Raw genomic sequence first — 22939 nt, forward strand, 5'->3', positions numbered from 1 at the left:
TAAAATGCTTAGATTAACTGTCTTTATTATTTTTGTCCAGGCAAAGCCTTTTACAAGGCTAATGAAACTGCATCCCTTGGTATAAATGTAGTCATGACTTTATTTCACATGACATCCAGCCCTACAGTATCACAGCAGTCCACAGCAGGTAAGTTGATATTAATTTATTTTTGTACTGTTATTGCATAATTCTGATATACTGGAATGTTAAAAAGGTTCCTCAGCTCTGCCTAAAAGTATAGACAGTAACTTTCTACAAAACTTGTCACTGATGACATGAAATAGCATTGCTGCTTGTCAGGAAAGAGACTGTAGTTAAATTTCTGTGGTTGGACATTGCAATCCAGAAACAAAATTCTATGTTTCTAATGGGAATTAAAGCTGTGTGACTAAGAGGACCAGGTGGTCCCTCACAGCAGAATCTGGACTATTGTTTTTTAGATTTATGTAGGGTTTCATGCCTATCCCAAATGTTGCCTGCTAGTAATTTCTTCTGCTATTGTTGCTTAAGGTCATCTATAAATGCAAAATGTTTCTCAGTGGGTACTTAACAGCAGTAACCTAGATAAATATTTTCATTTACATAAACATTGTCTGAACAATTTAGAAAGTGTAGTAAACAGTCTCAAATCCCAGAAGCAATCTAGACATTGCAATAATTACATTGTTTTTTGAAAAAGATTGATGTTCTACGTTATTTCATTGGTCATAGTCCAGCACAAGAGGGTGGACTGATGAAAGAGATGCTTAACACGTCCAGGGTTTGTGTTGCTTTCCTTTTTCTAACTGTGCTAATAGCTGAATTTCCATTTGTTTTTCAAATTTTTTATGTGCTCTTACGCAATAAAAGATAATCTAACTGGACAGGGACAAACAGTGGGGACCAAACGGATTTTAAAAGCAAATCCAGAACCAAAAAACCTCTCTATAATGGTAACAAAGTACTAAAAAGGAATGGAACTTTCTGCCTACTGAGGGCACAAACATTGTTATTTCATTGGGAATAGATGGCCTTCCAGAGCTCGGTATATTTGCATGTGTGTAGCTGCATTCCTCTCTGTTTTTTTGTATATGCTCTTCATGGAGGAATTTAGCCCTATAACACCCATGGGACTCAGGCCCTTCACCTGTGCAATGCTGCACCACAGGTCCATGCCAGACACAACTGGGCTCCAGGCATTTCAGACAGACTAAAACTAACAAAAAATACACCAAATATGGGGTATGGGTTGTTTGCTTTTGCTAACAGTAACATCTTGTAAGATCAAACAAGAAAGAGACCCTTTCTGTACACAGACACTCTGTCTCCAAGGATTTAGCTTTGTTTCAAAAAAGCACATGTATGTGAATAGATCCAGAGAGGTCTTAGGTCACCTCCAAGGCAATCCCTGCTGGTTGTTTGTGTGACATGAGCCCAGAGTTGCTCTTTGCAGCTGGACACGGCTGCCTCCCCCTCCCTGCCCAGCCTGAAGCCTTGCAGATAATGAGGATTAAATGGAATAGGTATGACTGAATATATCTCTGGCACAGGTTCACTGACTGCTGTCTTCTAGGGCTGCCACACCAGCCTGAGAAAAAATGAAATAAACATGAAGAGGTGCATATCCATTACTTGGAATCCCAGTGTTCTGTTAGAAGAGAAATCCAGCATCCAGCCATTGATTGCCATTCCCTTTTCATATATGTTCCATGCCTGATGCCCTGTGTATGTTTTACAACCACAGCATGTGTGCTGAACCAAAGCTCTCTGAGCAATTGCATTGTTGCTGTGATCTGTTTATACTGAATCTCAACAACTAATCCTTCTAATCCTCAAACAACTATTTTAGCCAGTACTGAAGCTGTTCAGAATTAGCTGGCAGCATTTGTGTAGTTCACACTCGATTTAAATAATCATTGTCCTATTTTAGCTCTCCCATATGAAGACAGTACAAATTCACTCCAAGGATGGGACTGCAGGCACATACCCACATATATGTAGCCATTTGTGTGCCTGTCTGTTTCACAGGTTTGCATTGTAATTTGGAACCAATTTATCGTGTTTGGTATTCAGCTTGGGGCACTTGAAAGATACTTTGATTTCAGGAAGCACTGATCACCCTACAAGAACCAAGTCCCTCAATAAGGGGCTCAGATTTTGCCTCTGCATCCACTAGTACGTTCTAAAAGATCATGGCAGATGATCCAGCTGGAGGTTCTTCTGTGCTCTGTCGCAGGACACAAGCAGGGATTAAGCAGGGGCCTTCAGAAGTTAGGGTTGCCTTGGCTTTATGTACTGGGTGGTTGTTCATTAGCTGGCGTCTCTCTGTTGCTCTGCACACACAAGTGCAGGTACATATTTCGTCAGCTGAAAGAAGCACCACATTTCCTTTTTTTTTTTGCTTACTGATTCTATAAGATGAAGTGGATGATTACTGACCTGAATATTCTACAGTCCATTTTGGAGGAGATGCTTTTGTTTTGCTCTCTCAGTGGGTATGGCAATTCCTGCTTCTGACTGCAGTAATTCCTGTCTCACAATCATTATTTCACTGGTTTGAAACAGCAGCTTGTGAGTTAGCTCCCAAACTTATACCCAGGAGGTGGCTTTGAGGAAAGGTACATACCTTTCCTCAAAAGCTACCTCAAATACTTTCAGATTCCTCAGCTTTAACTGGGTTTTGCCTGCTGACAAAATAATTCAGACAATATAATTTTGACTTATTTTGAGTATTTGGTGATTGCCATAGGATTTTCAGAGACTGACTGACCAGATACTATAAACTTATATCTATATTAAGTGCTAGGAAATTAAACATGATGATCTTTAAGCCTGTTTTTGACACTGTCTCCAGCTAGTGATGGAGCTCAGGCTCAGCTGCAAAATTATGCTAGTACACCTTTCTAGATCTGAGCACGCATGCTTAGAGAGCAGCAGGGACAACGTGATCAGTTCTGTGCGGCTGAAAGGGAACCTAAGCAAAGAACAGAATTTTCCTGTCCATCATGTATTTGCACATTGGCAGCTCTACCTGAGGCATCCTCTGTCCACAGCTCTGTGCAAGATGAGACAACAATCTCCAGCCCTTTCTGGCTTTTCCACTGGGAAAAGCAAACTGGGAAGTGGAAAGATAAACTGCCTAGGGCTGCCCAACGCCAGAGTGGAGGAGACTGCTGCTCTGTGCCTTATTTTCTTGAGGATCTCCCTGAGTGCCACTGGACATGTGTGCAAAAAAAAGGCAGCTGGTCATTTCCAGATTATTTTCTCTGGCCTGTTTCTGTGGCACACTTTACATCAGTGTCTAACCTGACAAAGGCAGGCTTAGAGGACAGCATGCTGAACTGAAGAAATTAATTTGGGAACGGTAAAATACCTTTGCACTTGAGACTGTTGTCTTGTGTTATTTCAGAGATGAGTTGGTGCCTTATATTCCCAGAATTGGTTATCTACAAATGCTGAACAATTATTCAGAAAGGTCTTTTGAGTCTGCTGTCTTGCTAACACCCACATCTTCCCCAGGTCTAGCAATCAATAGCCTGCTGAAACTGCTTCTTCAGGACATTTATTGCACGTCTCCTGACCAAAACACTTAAATACTAATTCAGAAACATCCCAGCTAAACTGTCATGACACTCAATAAGGCTACATTACCACAGTTTTGTCAGGACTTAGAGTTGTTTGTCAAGTGGAATTAACTGTTGGAATTTTAGAATCACCCAGATAATATTGTAGGGGAGAAAGGAAAAGGGGAGTTAATTTATTGCAGAAAATAATCACTTGTGGGAGGTCACTGCTGTTCTGCGCACTGGTACTGTTTCTACTTGTTCCAAAAGAAATTATGTCAACTACAGTCAAAATATTTATGCTCTTACTGAAATGTGTGACTTTTTACTAAGACTGAATTATCTCACAATTCTCATTTTTACACTGTCAGTATACTTCTGCAACTAAAACAATTTCAGACACCCTACCCCTCTGATACAGATTCTAAACTGCACTGTTATGTCAAGAGGAAAATGCTGGACAAATGCTGCCTTGAAGACACCAAAAGGGCCATTGCAAAAGAAGTTGCTGATCCACCTTAAAATTTTATTTGCTGCTTTAATTACACAAGAAGTAACTAAATCATGGACTGAAGACATGCTGCCTCCAGTGCATAGCAACACTGTGAGCCCTTTCTACATTAGGGTGAAAGTCATATAATTAATTTGTCAAGGAAAAAACTTATCAACAACCAGAGTTTTTGGCTTGCACAAAGTCACACTGAAGTGTCTTCTCTGCCTGCTGAGCAGCAGGAACACATGGTCTCCATTACTGAAATCCTGGGCTCCTGTGTCAGTCTAAATCCTGGTCCAGGCAATTTTTGCTCACTTTTCTGATTGTAAGTGCCACCTTTGATCATCATTTCATTTTGAAACTCAGGCATGTGGATGATAATGAGACACCCTTCAGTGAGTTCATTCTCAGCAAGCTCTGTTAGTGATCACCACTTACCATGTGAAGACTGCTCTGCCCTGTGCCTTGAGAAGATTCTCACACTCTGTCCTGAATCCTTGTTTGGCAAAGTCTCCCGGGGAACAGTAGGAGTTTTAGCTGAATGAGGTTTCTGAGATCAAACCACAAATAAATTATGTTCGTTGCCTTGAAGTCATATGGTACTTCCCTGATAATTTTAAAATTAGGAGTTAAGACTGAATCTGAGAAAGAACAGGACCCTAAATTATCTGTGTAGTATATAGAAAAAAGACCAAGATTCCCAATGCAAAACTGCACTTTTTATGCTAGTGTTTTCAAATGAATCAGCCTGAATCTTGGCTCCAAGTGGTAAAATATGTCACTTCGAGCTAATGAGCTTCTAGTCTCTACACTTGTTTGCTACCTGGCAAGCAGGGAAGCCTAAAGCATTAATTAATGTCCTTGTGATATTAAGAGGCAAATAATAAAGCAGCAAATCAATTTGCAGAAGTGATGACAAAAAGGCAGTGGGGAGCATTGGAACAGTTTTGTACGTTCCTATGGATTTCTGTAAAACTCACAAGCAATGCTTTGAAAAAGCAGGGGAAGGAGAAAACAATTCCGGCCTTCTTTTAGTTTTTTTTTGCAGTCTCAGACTAATTATCCCATGTAAGCAGTTCATTTAATAGAGGAGGAAGTTAGGTCTATTAAGTTGCCCAACTACTTCAATGCTGAATTTAGTGCAATGTTTGTTTTAAAACAGATCTGCATGTTTCATATAAAATACTTCCAGATTTGAGGTTGTTACTTTCCAAACAAACCAAAACTCAGCTGGTTTGCTACATATTTAAAATTTAGTTGGGTTTTGTTGAAAAGTTTATGAGAACTTTTCCCGTACTCTAAATAAAGCTGAGCATACAAGTGAGAACTGGAGTTTCTGACTTGGCCAAAAGTTACATCTATCTGAGACAAAAGAGAACTATGAACTCTGCAATAAAAAGCTGATGAGGTTCTCAGAGCACAAGGTGTTTCCTCATTTCTGACCTTTCTCTCATTGAGTCAGATACAGTACTTGGCAAACAGAGCTTAATTCAGGTCAAACACGGCCACCATTAACTTTGAGAAAATCATCATAGTCCAGATTTCCAGTACAGAGACTGTTCTCTACCTGATGACCCACATTCCCTAAAAATTCATATGATTTTTCTCCATTTCCCAACTTGAAAAATGACCATAGGTATAAACATTCTGAGCTCTTTGACTATCTGGGAATTTAGATCTTTGAGGAAGTTAATGGGATTACCCGAAGGATGAGGGACTTACCCACGTGAGAGAGGTTTAGGAGAGCTCTCCCTTAACTCGGCACTGAGGATCTGCATGTGCGTCAGGAACAATTCAGTTTGCATTACTCCTACTCAGCCACTTTAGACTTTAACAGGCTATTCTGGGAGAAAAGGAGTGCCTAAAATGGCAGTGGTTTTTACCCTGGTTCTACATCCCTTAAGCAGAGTGCTGGTGTAGTGTCAGTCCTGCAATCCCATGAAGCAGAAGGAGTTGTCCTCTTTTCTGTCCCTAAATATCTGGTCATCCTGTGGCTACAGCTGTAGTTCTGGCACCCACAGCAACTTCTCAGACTAGAAGTTTATACTGTTTATTTTAACATTTCCAAAAGTAAACCTTTCTCTGAAGGAACTCTAAAAAGAGAAAAATGTGGAGTTTTCTTTGAGAGGCAATATTAAATGTCTTAGAAAAGAAAGGCTGAAAAACTCTGTTTCTGTTAATCATATTTTGTGAAAACAGAGTAAGAATTAATCAGAATTTTAGCCAGGTCTGAGTAGTTCCATGAAAAGTGAACTTATGAACTGATGTTAAAAGTCAAAACAGAGGACTGTCTCAAATTTGGTGTCTGAAAATAGAGGCATTATTTTCTGTAGTACAAGCAAGGCCACACCTTTTGTTGCCAACATGTTTTTTTATTTTCCCAAATCTCCAAAGTGCTAGAGTACTACAATGTAAAAGCAAATATTAGTGTTTTAAATAGATGGACCTATCCATTTAATAATTTTCTGCTGTGCAAATACTTGTGTTACATACAATTTTAAATATTCAAATATTTTGTAAGTTTTATTTTCTTTACATTTTGCAGAACTGGCTGTTTTGTTAGTCCTAAATAAATGTAAGCTAGTACAAAGCCCAAGTGACAAGCTAGAAGTGCCAGATATTTGGGTTTTGCCTGGGGAGCCCACGTTTCTGTGCACCTCAGGGTGATGATAGCCAGATGTTGAAGGCAGAGGGCAACCCATTTCACATAAAAGGTGTCTATACCTTGAGCATAGTTCAGAGGCAAGCTGGATACTCCACTCTGTTCTGAATACCACTCCAGCTCATCTTCCTAGATACAGAGGGGACAATTCACTGTCTGAGGCCTTGACAGAGTCAGGCTCCACACAGAAAGGGTAGGACTTCATTCTCTGAGACTTTACTCAAATTGCTAGTGGGTACCCATTATGACACAGAAAACAATAAATGCTGAAGTCTATGGGGATGCAAGCAGGTATTTGACTCTACAGTGGGGGTAAAGGAATTTCAACTTCTAACATCCTCCTAATTTGTATCTTGACTACAATTCAGCCTCTGAGTAGACAAAGAGATGAATTATCCTTGTGTCAATCATGTTTCCCTTGGTCACACCATTAGAAACCACTGCTGTCAGCTGTGCAGGCAACCTTGGCACAGACACTCAGGGAGCAAAATAGGGAAAAAGGTGTGGAGAATGACTAAATACAGCAGTTGTTGCACCAAATGATTCAGCTGCCATGGTTTCCCATGAAGGATGAGGCTGCACTGTAACAGGAGGAGGCCAGGGAAAAGAAAAGAAATGGCAAGAACATCCTATTAAAGCAGTGCTTTTTTGCAGAGTTCTAGTACAGTTTGTTTCTTTAAAACAAACTTTGATAGCACTCTGGGAGAGGATGAGGGTACTGAGATGGTGCTACCTGAGCTGTGAGTGAAGCCCTGCAGATGGCCACCTATCCTCAGCTGGGGACTTTGATCAGCACCTGCAGCCAAGGTCCCAAACAGGCACCTGGCTCCAGCACCACACAGTGTGATCCTCACCTCATCTGAAGCATTTCTGAAATATTTTGTTTAATCATTTTCCAGCAGCTGCTTTAAAATTGTTTCAGAAAATCAAAGTAAACATCCCTTTGGAGCGAGTGGGTTCATTCTCCTGGATCCCAGGGAAAACAGGCAGGAAGAAAAGGAGCTGGCTGTAGTGCTGCTGGCTAGGCACTGTCAGCCTAGCCCTGCTGTGCAGCACTTCTGCATTGCTTTTTAACAGCCTGCCATTCTAAAAGCCAGTACAAAATGTCCAGTTTTACTGATAAAATTTTGTAGAATTTTAGCTTTTTGTGGTCAAGGACTGAACACATTGATTTCTACTTCACAGTTCCACTTATATGGAAGATATAATGCAGACATGTGATTCTACAGCTTTCATTATGTCTGTCTCTGTTTTGGCATACAATTTGATTTATATGTTATCTTTTCTCATCTGTTAACTATGTATTTTCCCTAATATACACACATTCATATTAGAGAAAACATGAGGATGATCTATATTTTAATGAGACAGGATGTCAAGACACAGTAAAGAGAAAAAAAAGGAAACAAAAAGGAAAAAACTTAGCAGAATAAAGGTGAGATTTTCTTTTCCTTTGGTGACAATAAAGGGTTCTAACATATGGCTTCTATCCATGGGAACAAATATACTTAGCCTGAAAAATCCCAGAGAAGTCTGTATGACCAATTTCAATTCAGATGAAAAAAAAACCTTCCAGAAAATAAGCAAATGTGCTGTTTGCAGTGCAACAAATGCCTACAGTACTAACATGAATTGTGAAATCACTGGCTGTGACTGATCAGAGTTCATTAAAAATAAATCTTGGCCCCGCAGTTTTAATAAACAGAATGAGCAATGAAAGCAGCAATGATTCACTTATTTCCCATGCAGAAAACTGTCTGATTTTGCATCTTTCACTCACTCAAAGGATTTCTGCTGAAAAAAACCTGCTTCTGGCATCCAATGTAAAAAACTAAAGTCTCACCTATCTGAAGGAAAGGAAGAAATGGGAAGAAACAGTTTTCTCAATCCTTCCAAGCCTTTAAAATTCAACTTTCTCTAGAATTTATGTTGTCATTTAAGACTTTGTGGGGCAGAAAAAAGGAATCAAAGTTGCATTTTTTCTTCTGCCTGATGAGGAAAGTTTGAGAACACAGGTAGAAAAAGAAGGCTTTGCTCACTCTCAGTGAGGACACTCCCGTTGAGAACAACTCTGCCTGGTGGCTGAAGGGCTGCTCACAGGGAATCAAGGGCTACCTTGGCTGGAGAGCTCACCATAGAGAGGAAAGCCAAAGCAGTTTGGGAAATAGAGACTGAGTAACAGCATTGTGTATCCACCTCACTGGGCTGAGGAAGGAATGGATTAACGACCTGCACTGGAAATAGTCTGCATTTGACGCTTTGTCACACATGTAGGCTAAGAAAAACCAATGGAAGAGGGATAAAGGTTAAGAGCAGTGTGCTGCTCAGAGGCACGAGCACCAAGGTGCTAATGCTGCCCCAGAAGCTGGCTGCTGAAGTACTCAGACCTCCCCCCAGGATGGAGTGGCACTTACCAAAGCTGAGCACAGCCTGCACACCTGCAGTAGTGCCACAGATCTGATCTGGCACAATCCCCAGAAATCTAGCTTGCTGCTTCCTGGCTCAGGAAAAGGGGAGCAGGTAGCACAGCACCTGGGTGAAAATGTCACATGCTTCCCCTGTATTTTTCACTGTTATTTTAATTTTTTACCTCATATAAGAGGAAAAGCAACTGGACAAAATCAGTCCTTGAACATGATGACGTCTCTGTGTTATTTATGGCACACACAATGCAAAACAAGTATGTCATCTACTAATGCTAGCTCTTCTGTGGCACTGGGACACAGAGAGCAGTGCAAGTGGGTGGACCTTGCTGGTATTATGGAAGTCCAGTTACAGCAAAACTGCCCAGAAAGCAATGAGAAGAGAAATTGATGTAGTTATTAATATTCTGTTCCTCCCTGTCATCTCTTTCCTTCCCTGCCACCTTCCCTCCCCATTGCTGTCTCCACACAGTTGCAAGTCTGGTTGCACTCTTGAGGAGCAATAATCCCCATTAGAACTCCTCTGAACTGACATTTCATAGCTCAGGAGCCCAGTTCTTGAAGATTATGATGGCAAATGTCTATCAGTAAATACACTATCAACAACAAGCTCCTCCATTAAACTAAGCATACAGAAAAAGCTGAATATTGGCATGGAAATGCCAGCTGCTCTAAGCCAAGATCATGCAATTTCCAGTCAGCCTTTATCAGACAATTTCCACATTTGGGTAGGGCCAGTGCCAAATCCTCTGGCAAACCAAAGAGACAAAGGTGTAGTCATCCTGGTCTGAAGCCCAGTGGAGTGGGTGGAAAATCACACACTGGTCTCAATGTCCTTTGTAACATACCTGTAAGGGGGGAGGAGCAGAGTACTCTGGGGAGTACTCTGGTGACCTACCATCGTGGCTCTAGATTTGAGGGAAATACATTTTCTAAATCAAAGCACTTGCTGTGCAAGTGCAAACTGAGAGTGTGCGTGCAAGAAGTGACGCCTGGAGGGTATTGGTCATTTATACACTAAGATAAATGGTCTTAATAAAGTGACAATGTTTACTTTTCCTTTGCTGAGCAGAACACAGAGCGCCTTCATGAAAGGTCACTGAGGTTAAATAAACTATATTTAGTCACATACCTTACAGCTAAAACCCAGGGCTGCTCCTGTGCATGAGATGGGGTCGTTGCTATTCTCCTGGGTACAATACCTAGTGCGGCTTATTGTTTTGCACCTTGTATCTCTAATTAAAAAGGCAAGTAAACAAAAGGCTCATGTGAGACTGATAGAGGTCAACAGATGTGTTGTAAGGTTTGTAAATTCTGATGACCTTTCATCACTGGGGTTTTCCACATACAAGGTTTTGAGCCAGAACTGATCCTACAAGCCAGCATGCGCCCAGAGGGATACATCACTCACCTGTTTTCAGGACTTCTCTTTTGAAACCTGATTCTCTTTGCTATTTTCATTCATTTTCTCATAAATGGCAACATGATGAGTAATAAATGAGGATATGTCTTGTAGATTTGATAATAGCAGCATGCTACAATGATTTCTCTGCTTTAAGCTAGCCAGAGCAGGCCTGGTTTTTTAGTCTAGTCTCTTTAGCTGTATGGCCTAGTCATTTTGATTTAATAAAGATTACAGTTTACCTACTGTAGGCCCTAGATGAAGGACAGTCCACGTTTATGAAGTCCAAGGAATACTGCGGGAAGATGAGAGAGACATGGCTGTGTTTTTCCACACAACCTGTTATGGTAACAAGCACTCCCCCATAATGTTTGCTGACAGATGTTCAAGGCTTGGGAAAAAAAAAATCTGCTTTCAGCTGATGGCTTCACCACCACTTTTGAAATAAGTGTTAGTTCCAGGCTCCCGAGTTCATGAGGGCAGAGAAATGGCTGAGCAGGAGGAAAACAGATGAACGGGTAACAAGGGGGAAGAACAAAATGGGAAAATAAAACCTTGGTGCTGACAGAGCTGACAAATGTAATATCTCCTGGACAGCAAGGAAGAAAAAAAAAATAGAATTGGATGGGAAAGAGCTGGAGCAGTGACTTTCAAACAGCTGTGTGTATCTCTGAAGCAAAACCACCGCGGAGGTCCAAACTCTCCACCAGGCCTTGGACTGAGTATTTAGTTGCTATATATGTACCCCAGTAGTGCTCAGGAGGAGCTCGGTGTGGATATCCCTCCTCAGAGCACTGAGAGCGTTTCTCTGAGGCATGGGAGAGTCCATCCTGGGGCAAGACAGAGATCTGTGCTTTTGTGGAGCCTGTACAACAGTTTGAGCACAAAGGGAAGTGTCTGGGGAGTTGCTGACACCAGCCAAAGGCCTTCCATTAGCTGATCCAATTTACCAGTCCTGGCTGTGGCTTGGGGCATGACGCAGCCCTCGACAAGAAGTTCAGTGTGCAAGTCCTCAATAATCATGGATGGCCCTGGGATGAAAAAATTCACCAAGCTGTCTGAGTCCTGCTCATAACAGTGGGAATGAGGCAAACAATCATTTTGAATGTGAGGTGCTGCATGAACCAGGCACGTCAGCAGACTTCAGTCACTTCTGAATTCCTGGCTCTCTCCTAGGATTGGCATTGCATCTGGCATAGCCAGGATTTTCTCAAAGGCTATTGAACTTTTCCCGCCTATAGCCTGGGCAACTGGAGCATGGAGGGGAGGATTAATCTCAAGCAATGAGATTTCATGTCACTGACAGTTTGTTTGGGTTTGTTTTTTTTTAATTAGGATGACAGAGATACGTGCGTAGGAACTGGAAATGTTGCGAGTGTGCCCATTTCAAAGCAGGGTTGGAAAGGTTTTCTCTGCTCATGGACAGACTGTAGCAACACGAGGATGATCCCTTTCTGTCTTCACTTCCTTCTTCCCCTATCCCAAGCTGGCAGGAGTGACTGGAAAGACGATTCAGTCTTTCTCAAAATTTCCATTACCTGTCTTTGTCTTTCCTTCTTCCTTCTCATGTTGCCATCTCAGATATCTACAAAAAAAGTCTTATTTAATCTGAAGTTCAAAGTAAACTAGCTGTGCTATCATCTTGCACATATCCCTATCTTCTCTGGCAGCACGGGAGTATTTGTTTACTCACTGTTAGTGTTGCAGTGATTTGTATGTCTACTTTTAAAAAAAATTGAATCAAAGGATTAATAGTGCACCACCAGGCAGCATTCCTCATTGTAAAGTTGCATCCATACCCCAAAATGTTACATGAGTAGCAGATTCTGAAGATATAAAATTCTATAGGAGACTAAAAAAACATGTTTGTTTTCAGCTTTAACAACCCTTGACATCACCTGTTTAAAGTTGCATATATATTGTTTCTGCACTGTTATTATGAAAGACAGACTAATTCAATAAAAGATAACACCACATGGGGTTTTTTCACATGTGCAATACTTTTTACAAATAACATTCTCTAAAAGACAGGCAAAGTTTATAAGTTTTCCTTTTCTGTTGATGAATCATTTGGCCATTTGAATAGATGAACTAATAGGAATTCCAGTAGCTTGGGCCCTGTATACCAGACAGAATGACAGCAGTGCCTAACAAGAAGGAGTGTATCATGTGTGTGCATCCCTCCTCTCACAAATCCACTTCTGGCATATTAGTACTAGACAGGAGGGAAAAGTTCTGGATGAGGAACTATTCATCCCATTTTTCTGTGGCTGTGGAGGTAATTGTGATGAATTGCTCTAGAATATTTTTTGAATTTTCTTTAATTTTGGCCCTACATTTTTTAATTGACTCTTTAGCATTTTATTAAAAAAGTACAATGTTTTCCCAGGGTGTACTGGAAGAAGAATGTCTCAAAATGGAAAAATGAAGTACATTTTCCATTATTTATGCCATTGACTCTGCAAAAATAATATGTAGAGCAGAACTTTGGCAGGTGTTAATCAGTATATTTTCCTTCACACCAGTAGAGCTGCTTCAGCTTATACCAGCTGAGAATCTGGCTCTGTATATTAAATAAAAAAGTGGGCCTGGCTTCCTGATCTTTTGTAGTAGACTCAGAAAACTGTTCGTTATTGAGCTGCGGGCTTGAAAAGCAATCTCACTTTTCAGTATTGGCAGCAGGCTGAAGAAATGGGAACATGGTGTGCTGAGCTCCTGGGTAGAAGTAATGTTTTCTTCCAAACCATAACAACCTTTTTGGCTATCTGAAGAAATATGTTTAAACTTCCTTGCCAAGGAAAGGTGGGACACTAGCCAGTTACTACAGGAAGGCTTTGAAGATGGAGGGAATAATAAAAGGGGGGAAAAAATTAAAGAGGAAAATCTTCTTGTTCCCAGATGGGTAGCTAAGGTGTAACCATTCTTCTTTCTGTTTTGGGATCAGAAGCACAAATTGGCCTGATACATGAAAATCAAGGGGTTTTTTTTTTTTTTGAGTTCCTTGTCTCAGATATTGTGTCTGGTTTTTACGTGACTGCAAGGTTTTAAAATACGTCCAGTTAGTTTCCAAAAGTGCCTTCAGGTGGTATTTCTGATCTGTACGTAGTTCTGGACCAAGCTCTTTGAAAATTCATGCACACTAACTACAATTTGCTATATTTGCAAACTATAGTTTGCGCACTATAATATGATTCACTATCAGTAAATCAATGAAACCCTGCCTGTTATTTCTGACATAATGAGGAGAAGAGGCAAGACACCATTTTGGGGAAGAAATCAGGGATTCTGGGGGAAAACAGGAACACTATTTTAGCAGAAATATACAAATGAACATGTGTATTAGTGATAGAAATTGTGATTTGCAAACAATTGCTTTTGGAAAAAAAATAGTGAAAACTTAGGTGGAAGTTGGAGGAAAATTGGAAAGCTGTAGAAATATCTGCACACTATTTATTTTTTCTAATCCTCACACAAACTTCTTTTAATCAAGACAATTACTCAGGATAAGCTCAGAGAGCACTGCTTGCTACTCATTGAAACATGAAACAAGGCTCTCATAATGTGAAGCTCCTGTGAGATCTTGAAGGTTACTAAAAGTGAGCTTTATATAAAAATTTGGGGGGAAAGGATATAAAAGCTTGATGGGTTGAATGTCAAAGTCTGGTGTCCACTGACTGTGCTTAGATGTTGCAATTGCTTGTTTTAGAAGGAATGTGCTTTTGAGTATACTGAGCACACTATTTTAAAGGCTAGATCTCTCTTTAATAAGCAGTATTTTGTTACCCCAGAATTTTATTATATGGGACTGATCTTTAAACTATGTTTTCTGCTATCAGAGTTTGACCTAAACTCCTAAATAGCTCTATTATGTCCAGTGACCTCATTCTTATCAGGTTTACAGGTCAGTGGTGAATTAAGCAGCTGGCTTCCTGCTAATTAATCCTATTTAGTTAAAGAACTGGTAGACTGAAGACTCTTATCTCTGTTAAAAGGAAGTTTTTACATGATTGGCACCAGATTACTGTTATGAATGACAACCCTTTGCAACTCTGCAATACAATACATGAGCAGAAAGGTAGAAGAGCAAAAAAAGAGGACAGCATACAAATGCTGTCTTGTTCTTCAGGCTTTCCCTATGACATGAATTATCAGAATTATTAAAGCACCCAGATGGCACTTTGAAATAGCACAGTCCCTGCCAGGTGAGTCCAGGTGTCTTGTCAGAAGCCCATGTCCCCAGCTGGTGTGACTGTAGATGGGAGAGGCAGACAAAGCCAATGGTATATTTCTGTACACAGTCTCATACCACTCCAGAATAGCAGTGGCCTGGCAGAATTGAAACCCACTGTGTGTCAGGAAGCCTCTACCAAAATGTCTAATACTGAGGGCCCAGTGGAGCCTTTTTTATGTCAAGTTTTGAAATCAGTAGGCTACATGAACTAAAACAGAAGGTGAGACCTTGTGCAAAATACATGCGAGTCCAAAAAGAATAGTGCATTCAATAACTATACATGGGACAGCAGAAATGTATTTGGTGGTTCTAGTCCATGTTGGGTGAGCTGTAAATGCACCAACAGGTTTACAGTTGCTTCTCTTTTATTGCTTTTTTCTCTTTTCTTTTTGCCTTTTAACTTTTCACCTCCATTATGCCTTGCATGCCTTATTGCTTGGTCTTGGGTGAAGGGGGTGAAGCGTGTGACAGGCAAGGTTCACCCTGCCCACAGGCATATCTTAGGAGGGGGACAGAGAGGGAGAGGAAGAAGGAGAAGGCAGTGTTTATAACTGACCTTATTTTTACTGATCTTGATGTATCACACAGAATTTGCAGAACTACATCTATGAAAAGCACACATTTAATAGGACAGCAACTGGCACAGGGGAGCAAGATTAGCTGTTCTGGGGACTGTGGAACCATGGTGTATGTTTGCCTGGGCTGCTCAGAGTAACCCAGCTGTGCAGACCCTGTGTGCCCCCTCCAGCAGGCTTTACTGCCCAGATCTGGTGGTGCCCTGGCAGTGTCAGCTCTGGACACCCCGGCTCTGAACAAAGGCTGGGCAGATGCCACTCCCAGAATGCTGGCAGGAACAAGCAGGGCTGTGAAGATGTGTGTTCACTCTGGTCAGGATGAGGGGGACCAGGGTTGGGGCAAGCCCATAACAACTAAATAATTAGAAGTCAAATAATCCATGCAGAAGGATTATTATATTATATTATATTATATTATATTATATTATATTATATTATATTATATTATATTATATTATATTATATTATATTATATATTATAAATCCTGGGCCCACTCCTGGGGCACTGGCGTGTTTTCCTCTGTTGGATAGTAACAACAAACCCAAACACTTGTGGTTTGTGCCACTTTTTAGGATTAGGATCAGAATACTAAATCCTTGGTGGATATTTCAGATGGAACAGGGCAGAAACTGACAGATGTCTAATGGTGACTGCTATACTTGTATTATTCAGGGTGAGTAAAAAGTTTAGTTTTAATAGTTTGGACATCTCAGACACCAAAAGAAGATGTATGTTAGCTAGCAAAAGGAAAATAAAGCACAATTATTAAGTTAAAAGGATTAATTTAAGACTTCAGCTCCACTAAAAACTGTTTTAGGGAGCCAAACATTCCTAATTTCTCCTCCAAATGACCACTGCTGGCTAAAGAGTGACCAAGGTGTCCAAGCACACAAGGCCCAGGCCTTTGGTAGCCATAATCAAAACCAAAAGGTGACAAGGAGCTCTTTACCTGGGTTGTCAGCATGCTGACTGTAATGTAGTAAGCCTCTTAATGTTAAGAAAAGGCACCAATATCTGAATGCAAAATGATACATTAAATTACACGTTTTGCGATGAATTGCTAATGTATTCTGGTGTCCAAAACCAGTTTTCAGCAGCACAAGAAATACGTGAAGTAAATCTCTTCTGCACTATATTTGCATTGAAAGACCAGAGAAAGTGTCATTTCTTTATACAGGAATACAAACACATAGACCAGAAAAAGAGTTGATGAATAAGAGGGACCTAAAATACATGAAAAGCTGTGGCTGCTGGGTGACTGTTCTTTGTCTGGGCTGTGTCTGAGGGCGACAAACATTTTCCTCCTTAGTGGGTACAGAAGGTTTATGAACTGCACTTAAACGTAGGGCATTTGTGCAGCAGTAAAAAGCAGGAATTCAAAAATGATCTTATCTAAAAAATTAATTTTTGCAAAAATAAACCAACAGGAAATCAGATTCTTGAAATTTCATCAGCATCTTTTCTACATGGCTGGAGTCAGTCACTTCTGCCTTTGAGGACTTCACATTCTACACTGTATGATACAGCCTAACGTGCACAATACAATTACTTTGAGTTAAGCTGAGCTAAGTATACTCAAGTACACTTCTGGCTTTCATCATGTGCAGTTAAAGCACTGACCTATTCAGTTCTAAAATGAGTGCCTGGGTGTTTTTTCATGTTTCTATATCCTAAGATGATCTGTGAAAATCAAAGGAGTCAGTTCTGCGTGGCTCCCTACCACACAGACTTACTGAACAATCTATTCTGGAACTCATGTACTTCCAAAAGACATATAAACCTCTAAGCCTAAAACCAACTGACTGCACACTTACTGGCATGGTTATTTTTAATTCTCCGCCTCATTTTGCACACCAGCAATAATCTCATGCCTGGTAAATTGGGATAATCTGGCTTAAAAGTTCAGCTGCAGCCATGTTAAAAAGACCAGAGGAAATGGATAGCTCATCTCTGGAAAATGCAGCCCTTTGGAGTAATGCCAGAACTCCTTAAAAACAAATCATCTCAGGATTACAGTTTGTGAGAGGCAAAATGGTGAAATCATTTCCAGGCTGTGTTTTTGTCCCACTACTCCCATGCAGTTGTTAGCAGGGAGCAGTTTTGCCCATCCCTGGTTTTGTGCATTCCCCAGGTGTGGTGTTTCGGAGGGCACATGGTAATTCTGTGCCTTTAGCACATGAGCATGTAAACAACCAGAGGCAACCACTGCTGAGTGGAGTAGCTGCTGGAAGCGCTGCGAGAAGGCTCCTGGCACTTCCATCCCAGCCCCCGGCACGCCGCCCGTGGGACAGAAAACGTAGGAGGAGGCAGCCAGAGATGAAAGCTGGCGGAGCAGTTGCAGCTGCCGTGAAAGCAGAAATGGCATTGGTATTTTCCTCAGCTAGATCTGGGTTTTCTCTGCTCCTGGCGACCGCCTCTCTGTGCAGCCCACTCTCCTAAGCCTCAGGGCTTCTCCCTCCATCTGCCTGCTCACCTGCCCTGCTTTGGGCTTCTCTTTGACTTGTCACGGGGTCAGTGGAGATGCAATGGGGAATGCCAGTGCCCCTGGCTCTTCACAGGACTGGCACAGAATGACACGGGGCTTCTTTGGCCTCTGGGCACAACCAGGGCAAGTGTGGATAGTAATTAAACACTGAGCTTCTGTAAGAGTGAAATTTAGGTGTGGAAGGTGGTGAGCGATGAAAAGCTGCACACTTTGATTAACAGGAACACCAAGTGAGTTTGCCTGCAGGGGATTGGCTGCTTTTAAGAGATTGCTAGTTTACTAATAAAGATGATGTGGTTTAAGATAGATGCTGGAAGGATGTGTGCAACACCAGCGTTTATTGGGCATCTGGTGCTTAACAGCAATCAAGGTGCAATTGTTCTGAGCAACAAAGAGCTGTAAATTATGGAGTGGATATTAAAATCACAGACAGATAAAAATGTATTATCTGCCTCAAGTGAGCACACTGTGATGTGAGCAGCAGAAAAGGAATAATGCACCTCTGCTCCCTTGCTGTGGGTTATGATGTTGGATGGCTGGCACAGCAACACCTACCACAGGGAGCTTCTTCATGTGAAGCTGCCTCATCAGTGGGCTCGCCAGAGACACAAGACTCCTACCAAAAATATGTCCTCAGATTGCTGGGAAGACACTGATGGGGAATCAACCCTCTCACATGCAATTCTGTGGTGCAATTGCAATGGTGCAATTCTGCACACCGCCTCTAGAAAGAATCCAGGGCTGTTTGTGGGGTCTTCTATGTAAAAGCTCATATTGTCTCTTCATGAAATTTTCTGTATGTAGAGCCAAAATGTTTCCCCTATTATTCTAGTAGGAATCATAGCAACATTTGCCATGTGGAATATAAATCTTTCTCTGAGGCTCTGCATTAGTACAACAGGTCTCCAGGACAAAGCAATATTTGGAATTCAGTGGCAAATGAAACAAAAGTTATGCTGATAAATAAGAACCTCTGGGGGTTAATTTTGAAAACAAAGACTATTCTTCAGCAGAGGAACAAGGAATAGACTTATAATATTCCCACACCAGTCACTCTGGTTTCATTTTCCAGGTCACCTTGCAGGACAGTAACCCTTGACAGCACTTTCAGATGCATAGTGGTACAATCACAAGAAATTTCTTAATGTTGGGGAAAAAGACTTGAGGAGGAGTCTGGACTGCAAGGGAGCTGAGGCTGTTGCTCAGGATAAGATTAGGTTTGATAGGAGTAGGAGGCAAGCTCAGGGCTCTATTTCAGAAGGACAAAATTTCACAAACTGTTCTCTGCATTTTGGCTCAGATAAGCTTAGAGGATTTTCACTGTGATGGGCAACATTTAAACATCAGGGCCGGAAAGGAAGGTTCCATTCCCAGTTCAGTGCCTTTTTGCAATCCCAGTGCTGTGCTGAGATTACACACTGTGATGACTCCTCCTCACTCCTTAGGAGAGCCCACCAAAAGGTTTGCATGTCCAAGGAACCTGTCCAGAAAAATAAAAAAAAAGAGAGTGAAAACGACTCTGTAGTGCTACAACTAAGAGAGTTTTTGCACTTGGAATTCTAGTCTCTGACCTTTTATCCTTGTGAGGGCTTCACAGTAAAAAAAAAGAGCATAAATGTGACAGTTGCCCTTATTTTGGTGTAAATGTTATTTGTGCCGCACTATTTTTATCCACACACAAAGCCAGCTTACAGTTCAGAGCTCAGCTGGGCTATTGCTGAGCTCAGCAGGACTGAGGAGCTGGAGCTGCTGCTCTGAGAAAGAGGCTGCTCCTGCCTCTTGGGAAGGGGGCAGCAGCTGATCTTCAAACTCAGTGGGAGCTGGATGTGGGAGCTGGTCTGGTCATTTCCCAGCCAGGGAAAGGCTCCTGGCTCCTGGGCCTTGCTGGTTTCTGAGATCCTCAAAGGCAGTGAGACCCACGTCTTGGTAGCACAGCTCAGTCAAGACTTCTGTGCTCTGGCAGCTCCTCCTCAGGGAAGCAACAACTCTCCCATCTGCACAGCAAGAGTCTGTAGTTGTCTTTGAGCTAAAACTGGGTTGCAGCTGCTGCTGTGCCACTGCCCATCCCTCCCAGCAGTAAACAGGGCTGGCAATGCTCTGGTGGTGCTCAGGAAGGGCTGAAGGAGCCCCAGGGTCCTTGGCTTGCATTGCACAAAGGCTGGTGGTAACTTGCAGCTGTGGTAGGCGATGGCTCTTGATGCAGCTCATTCTATCCGGGATCCTGCAGGGTCTCAGCAAGAGAACTGGCAACACAGATTGGAGCCTTCTCCTCATCAGAGGTGGCTCTCTTCCCTTCTGTTGGGAAGAGGTGGTGGCAGGGCATACTGCTACAAAATAAGCTGCCTAAGGTACTATTCTGTATAATTTTCACATTCCTGAAGGAAAAATCCTCCATGGGAAAAAAACAACCTCTTTTTTTTGGCACCCATGACATGGTTTCCTTTGTAATTAGGGATAAAAAAATGATTGTTTTGTTTTGTTTTGTTTGTTTGTTTGTTTTAATACTCTGCTTTTGCTTTGAAATGTACTTGATAAATTGCCTAGTTCATTTTTTCTCCATATTCTGACTAAACTCATCTCTGTCATCATTTTGCTCTTTGAACCTCATGTACCAAAACAGTGCCTGGTATGAAGAAGCAGCTTTTCCTGTGAAAGAAAAGGAAGAAGAAAGGAGTGTTGTTGTTGGTGCTGTGGCAAAGTATATCACTGTATTCTTGTTTGTGAGAGCAGTGAAATTCCAAACCAGGTCCTTGCTCCAGCTGCCATCATCAGCATAGAGAGAGCTGAGAATCATTGGTGGTGGGGAAAGAAGAAAAGATTAAGAAGAAGAAAAACAAAAAACAGAAAAAGGGACAACTTTGCATGTCTATTAAGATTAAGAATGGTTGCCTACTGACATCTCACAATCCTGGAAAAGCCAAGGCAGCATCAGGATTCAGGTACAATGACAGAGGTCACTGGCCCAGCATGGTGGCATTCCATGGGCACCAGCAAAGTTATTGCATGCTAAGACATCTGACACAAATTGTGATTTTCCAGCCATCAGCTCCCCTAGTCATCTCTTGTAAGATGCACAAACAGAGTGTGATACTCTCCAGCTCTTTGCTTCTTTGGATGAGTGCTCTCACACCTTTTAGGTCCATTGCTACACAGAGTTTTGGTTGTGTTCCCACCTGCACAATCCTAACATGTAGGGTTTCATTCTTTCATCTTCATGGCATTTTGATTCTTTGCCTTTAAGCCAAAAAATGCATCCACAGAACTCTAGGTAACCAAAATCTGCTCTACTATGTGCAATGGTTATATATTGGCTCTAAACTAGCACATTTTGCCTCCCTGGGAACAGCTAGAGATAGGCAACCTTATTTAAGAGCAGCATGCTACCTTCAGCAGACTTGGATGAGATGAAAAGCCATGTGGAATCACAACTAAAGAATTCTTGTTGTGCCTCTATTGCAGGTATTTGTCAGTATTACTTCAACAGGCAGTTTAATGGGAGGAGCATCAAATCTGGAGATTATATTTCACTTTTTTATAGATGCTAAGAATAGCATTCTGGGAATAAGCATGTAATCTCAGTGTACAGCAAATTTCAATGCAAACACTCCCATTTTGTGCAAACTTGACTTCTGACTAGGAATATAATGCACATTTTTACAGTGAGGTTAATCGGGTAATAAACCACATTTTCAGTGGTAATCCAGTTATTAATTTCCAGCACTCATGGACTGCAATCTAGACTGAAAGGTGTCCTGACTCCATCAGGAGTCATAATTCTGGCACTGAAAGCACTTGTTAAAGCAGCATTTGTTTTGTAGTAGGTGAAACTACATTATGACTCTGTGCAACCTATTCTGTCTCAATGAAGAGTAACCCAATTTCTGTTAGTTCACATTGAGTATTTTCACTCTTCAGTTTGCTGTTCCAAAAGCAGAACAGCTTGTTTAAATCTGAAATGACAAGTTTCTTCATCTCCCCCCCCAAAAAAGGCGGAATGCTGAAATCCACTGGAGTATTCCCACGTGAGCTTAATGCATTGTAGGGTAAACAAAACATGAAAAAGTAAAATCAGCATAAAATCCTACAAGTCAGAAGCAAATGGGGTTGCATGAAAGCATGAGTCATGAAACATTGCAGGGGTGTCTTTCCTATGGGGGTAGAAATACTGAGGCCTTAAACTCTTCTACACAATAATGAAAAATGTGGCCTCTTAAAAAAAAAAAAAAAACAAACAAAGCAAAAAAGAAAAAGGAAAAAGAAAGTCTTATTCTTGACTTCCATAGGACTAGGAATATCTAAGATCTTGTGTAGTTCATTTTTATCGCATTTCAATCCCAAAGGCCAACATGGGCAAAATCACAACAATATCTGGGTGTAAAACATAACTGAACCTGAGAGCATGGCTATTTTTTATGCAGGTGACCTAGAGAAAAAGGGTTTGACAGGACCACACCATCCTGTGCTTTGCAGGCTGGGATGGCTGCCAGCCTGGCATGGAGGAGATGAGAGGTTTGCCATTTCCTGTTCTGTTTCAGCACCAGCTCTGAAAAATCCTGCTCAAGAGCAAATGCTGATGGGTTTGTCTAATATAAGTTATGCAATGTAATACAATTTATTTAGGCTGTGAATTTCCTAGATGAGGCAGGAATAGGTCTTTTGATAGATGAACCTTTTGGTGCCCTGATCTCTTGACTTGGCCAGTGGCTGTTGCAGCAATGCACATGTTGAATAATACTATTTCATTTAACACGCTCTCAGCAGCATTGCAAAAAGCAACTGGCAGGCCCATCAGAAAATTCTGATAATTTGGCCTTCTTCAAACTGCACCTTTTCAAAACATCACAGTATTTAGTCCAAACATTGACTATTTTCCCAGGATGAGTAAAACATCTTTCCAGTAAAATCTGGCAGAAGGAAACTAATAAAAGAGAAGTACTTTGAAAGCACAAAGATTTCTTTCATTTATCTTTGAAAGACCATTTTCTAGTATCTCTGATTTTCATTTTATTCAAAGTACCTTTGTATTGACTACTCCAGCAGTTGATAATTCTAGTTCTGATTCCTATTATTGATTACTCCATCACAAAATGTCAAACATGGAAATAAATTTTGGAAATAAATCAT

At 41.2% G+C, this 22939-nt stretch overlaps 1 long non-coding RNA gene across 1 annotated transcript in view; it reads left to right on the forward strand.

The window, feature by feature from the left end:
- LOC113459145 (uncharacterized) overlaps positions 1-21991 on the forward strand; it is a 41336-nt gene extending 19345 nt beyond the window's left edge. Inside the window, exons 2-3 of the long non-coding RNA XR_003380070.2 lie at positions 41-148; positions 20436-21991. This is a non-coding gene — a long non-coding RNA (uncharacterized LOC113459145). The remainder of the gene's footprint in view (positions 1-40; positions 149-20435) is intronic.
- Positions 21992-22939: the final 948 nt, after the last annotated feature.

The sequence above is a fragment of the Zonotrichia albicollis genome, chromosome 3 (assembly GCF_047830755.1).
Source record: "Zonotrichia albicollis isolate bZonAlb1 chromosome 3, bZonAlb1.hap1, whole genome shotgun sequence".
Classification (NCBI taxonomy): Eukaryota; Metazoa; Chordata; class Aves; order Passeriformes; family Passerellidae; genus Zonotrichia; species Zonotrichia albicollis.